Source organism: Vespula pensylvanica, chromosome 2 (assembly GCF_014466175.1).
Source record: "Vespula pensylvanica isolate Volc-1 chromosome 2, ASM1446617v1, whole genome shotgun sequence".
In the NCBI taxonomy this organism is placed as follows: domain Eukaryota; kingdom Metazoa; phylum Arthropoda; class Insecta; order Hymenoptera; family Vespidae; genus Vespula; species Vespula pensylvanica.
The window spans coordinates 876,375-881,374 of NC_057686.1; the positions used below are offsets into that span (position 1 = coordinate 876,375).

At 32.5% G+C, this 5,000-nt stretch overlaps 1 long non-coding RNA gene across 1 annotated transcript in view; it reads right to left on the reverse strand.

Annotated features, from left to right (window-relative positions):
- Positions 1-3,634: 3,634 nt before the first annotated feature.
- The window catches only part of LOC122637746, a 2,034-nt gene continuing 668 nt past the window's right edge, over positions 3,635-5,000 (reverse strand). The window contains exon 2 of the long non-coding RNA XR_006329294.1: positions 3,635-3,667. This is a non-coding gene — a long non-coding RNA (uncharacterized LOC122637746). The remainder of the gene's footprint in view (positions 3,668-5,000) is intronic.

Genomic DNA, 5,000 nt, shown 5'->3' on the forward strand with positions numbered 1-5,000 from the left:
CTCTCTCTCTCTCTCTCTCTCTCTCTCTCTCTCTCTCTCTCATTCTTTTTCTTTTTTTCTTTCTTTTTCTTTTTCTTTTTCTTTCTGTCGTTAAAACTGACTTTTGATCGACAAAAGGCAGCACTCATCGCCAATACCAGAGAATCTAGCCTGTGAGATATCGGACGCGACGTCACAAGTTAGGGTCTCAGGGAACCGGCGACGCGGCAGGCTTTACTATCAGCCCGCCCGCCATTGCCCTTTTTCTTACTTCGTTATACATATATACTTCATCTATAATATATTTATATATCTATCTACCAATATGTATATATATATATATAATATATTTAATATATATTTAATATGTTTGTATATATATATATATTTTATTTTAATTATATAACATATCTAATATATTTAATATATTTAATATATATTTATATACATATATATTTTAATTGTATAATATTGTTATTATATATTTGTATATATATATATATGTTTATCTATCCATTTATCAATATATATATATATATATATATAGTCTCTTTTTCCTCTTCCTTCTTCTTTTTTATGAGATCAGAAAAATCATAAATTATCGTTAATTAATTTATATATATATATATATATATGTATCTATATAAATGAATTCGATAAATATATTATTTATATAAGTTTCTCGCACCTTTCGTAAATCCTACGTAAATTCTTTTTCCTTTTCTTAAGATTAGAAAAACAATCGATCGATCATGAAAATAAATCATTAAATAATACGAATATAAATAAATGAAAAATATTCAACGATATCAAACGTTACAGACGAACATATATTACGCATATAGTTATATCTATTATATATAGGCGCAAGAGTTATACATATCTATATATTAAAGTCTCCTCGAATTATATACATATATTTCATTGAGAAATATAACGTTAAATTACTCTAATCGTATACTATTCCTACAATAATGATTTGACAAGGATATCGCTTATAATAGGTATTATCCAGTAATTCAGTCGGACATGTTGTGTTAAAATTGCTCGTCGAAGTTAATCGACGGACGTAGCAAGCTCGAGTCTGACGATTACCATTGGCTAACGAGCGCACATATATATATATATATATATATATACATACACACATATATACACACACATATATATATATCTATATATTAAGTATATACGTTGAGACACGCTTTAAAAAATTACTTTATAGTACTCTCTCTTTTTCTCTCTTTCTCTCTCCTTTCCTTTTTCTTTTTTTCCCGATAATCATATCCAATTTGTTATTCATACGATTGCAACAAGCACCCTTTTCTCTCTCCCTCTTCCTCTCTTTCTCGATCTCGATCCTTCCATCTTGATTTCGAGTCTTTTTTTCATCAATGATATCGTGAACGATGTAAAACAATAAAAAGATTTACGATAATCAATAATCGTAAGTAATATGATCTCGTTCTTATAATTTCTTTTTCTCTCTCTCCCTCCCTCTCTCTCTCTCTCTCTCTCTCTCTCTCTCTCTCTCTCTCTCTCTCTCTCTCTGTTATTTGTATTTGTGTGAGATTCCTCTTCGTCGAGACGCCGACGACCGGGAAAGTTAGCAAGTTGTACAGTGGACTTCGTATATCGCGAATTTCCATTCCCTACTATACAACCTACTACCTCACCCAGGCGCCGCCGCTGGGGGGTTGGGGGGAACAAATACATTGTGTTATACACGTACACACTTTTCTTTTTTTTTTGTCGTATGTGTGTGTGTGTGTGTGTTTGTCCCTTCTTTCCGTCTTCTCATCTCTCCTCTCCTCTCTTCTCCACTCTTCTCCTCTCCTCTCTTCTCCTCTCCTCTCTTCTCCTCTCTTCTCATCGTTTCTCTCCTCTCCTCTCTTCGCAACTTCACTCCATTCCATTCCTCACCACTCCTCCTCTCCGCTCCTCTCCGCAGACGAACTTTTTCTTCTACGTAATAAACGTGCTTACGAAATCGTTCGATTATTTTAACGCTTCTTTCCCCCTTTTTTCTTTTTTTTCCTTTTTTCCTTATTTCAGTTCTCTTATCTATTGGATATACATAAATACATAAATATATGTATGTGTGTGCGTGTGTGTTTGTAAAATATTCGCGATCTTGTGTTTTTTTATCACTATACTGCATATCTATGCATATATATATATATATATATATATATATATATGCATGATATAAATATGTATGTTTGTAGGTATGTATGTATGTATGTATGGTGTAGAAATGTATATAAAATATGTTGTTATAGTTTAATACCGTATTGTTCGTTGTTGATTGATCCTTAATAAAAAGAAAAATAATACAAATAAATATGTGAGTATGAAGCTAAGTATAAAAGAGAAAGAAAAAGCGGATAAACAAATTCGTCTCTCTTTTCTTATCATTTCCTTTCTTTAATACAGATTTCCATTTTACGAAATAATTTTCTGCCATAATTATTGGTATAATTTCCTTTATATATATATATATATATATATATATATATATATATATAACATGAAAAAAATATATATATACACACACACACACATATGTATATTAAAGTATCGATTTTACTTCGTAATTTCTATCGTGGCAATATCGTTAACGAACAACGTAAGTAACAGCGTACGATAAGTAACAATATGGCGTCTGTACAAAATTTATATTGCAACGTTACGTTCCATATATATACATATGTAGAAATTATCGAGAATTCGGCGCGGGATATCTTTTTTACATTTTTCTTTTCTTTTTTTTTTTTTCTTGCATTGTTCGATAAGTTTTAAAATTTACCTTTTACGATCTGCTACGGTATGCATATATGTATGTACGTGCGTGCATGCGTGGTATGTATACGTGTCCCTATACGCGTAAGTACACCTGTATGTATATATGTATTTGTGTGCGTGCATATCGAATGTATCCGGTAGGCACTAAAAACAAAAAAAAAAATGGGAGTACGATCCGCTTTCATTTCCCTCCTTTCTTTTCTTTCCTTTTCTCTCTTCCTCCTTCTCCTATTCTCTCTCTCTCTCTCTCTCTCTTTCTCTCTCTCTCTGTCTTTTTTCTTCTATCTTTCTCTCTCTCTCTCTCTCTCTCTCTTTCGAGGAAATAACTTGACAAGAAGAGTTAGAGGCGTCTCTTAAACCGGAAGTGCCGTAAGTATTATTTGGTAGGTCACAGAGAGAGAGAGTGGGGAGCGGGAGGAGGAAGAGGATCTCCGTCCGAGAGCTTTTAACGCCGGCCTGACTACATGTACCGGTAGATAGGAGCTTGCGGTATGCATATAAAAAAGCCCACAAGTTCGGATCTACGGGTTAGTGTCATCAAGTATAGAGCTGATAACGTTTATTTCCATTAACGATGGACGCTCTCGTCGGAAGGATGTCTGTCTCTCTATCTTTCTTTCTTTCTTTCTTTCTTTCTTTTTCTTTCTCTCTCTCTCTCTCTCTCTCTCTCTCTCTCTCTCTCTCTTTCTCTTCTTTATTTCTTTTTTTCTATTTTTCTTTCCATCTTTCTTTCTTTCTTTCTTTCTTTTTATCTCTTTTTATCTCTCTCTCTCTCTCTCCTTTTCTCTCTTGATACTCCATTCTTCTTACTTGATCCAATTCACTCCAAAAGAAAAACCATTCCTTCCCCTGGATCCTCTCCTTCGTTCATCATTGTAGAAACCTGCAAGAAACGAAAAATTCAATCACCATTTTTCTTTTATCATAATCATCATCAATCTTATCGAAAAATTAACACCATAGTTCAACGATATATAAATTTATTTATTATCGCGTCGATGATAGCAATTCTGGATTGAAATATTTCATTTTCCCGATTGATTCCCTATCAATGCGATTATGTACGCAACGGATATTGGAAATTCATTTTTCCTTTTTTTTTTTCACGGCTTGGAATTTGTATTGTCTTAAGTTGTATCTGTGTGTGTATGTGTGTGCGCGTGTGGGTTCGTTTGAGAGAAGGAAAAATGTAATTGTATCTAAAACTGAAGAAACATTCGATCGAGTCATTTTTGTCTTTGATTAATTTCTTTTTCTTTTTTTTTTTTTTTTTTCGAAATTTCATCACCTTCGCGATACAATAATTTACTTTCGCGCGTGTTCTTGTAATACTTTATTTACATTTTCGAATGATTCTGATTGATTCGTACTATATATATAACTGCATAGGTAACGTAAAAATCGAGATTAATAATATGTAGGATCAATGTGCATCGTAGAGGCAGATTTAAAAATATTTCTTTACGGAGCATCTCGTCAACGCAACCACTTGTTGAAAGGGTTTCCGGTAAGGTTAAGGAACCTGAAACGCAAATAGGAATATACCGACTAGGAGAGTCAATAATGAATATGAAATATACGTATGTACTTATGTATATCTTTGGTAATGATGTTTGAAACGTAACATATTGCGAGAGTAATTAAACTATTTCTATTTGAAGATCTTACGGTTAACAGTTTAAAAATTAACATCGAAGAAGAAGACATTACGAGTACGTACATAAGAATATTTTAAACCCTTCTAGTGCACATACGTAAGAAAAGATAGACGATCAAAAAAAAAAAAAAAAAAAAAAAAAAAAAGAATGAACGGAAATAAAAAACGCGATCAAAAATGAAAACGAACAAATTTACGGTATATAAGTATGTATAAATTCTCAGGAGAAGGATTTTTGAAGACGTTAGAAGAAGATTAAGTAAAATCTATCGTAATGGTATGATGATGATTGTAGTAGTATGGTAGTAGTAATAATAGAAGTAGCAGCAACAGCAATAGTAGTATAGTAGTAAAAGTAAAAGTAATAGTAATAATAGTAATAGTAGATGCAGTAGTAGTAGTATAATCGTTGTAGTAATAATAACAATAATAGTAACAGTAGTAATAGTAGTAATAGTAGTAGTAGTATTAATAGTAGCAAAGAAGGTTAGGGCAGAGTGTATGAGAAATCTTCTTCCCCGCAGAACGCGTCTGGATCGCGTTGCGTCGCGAGACTACG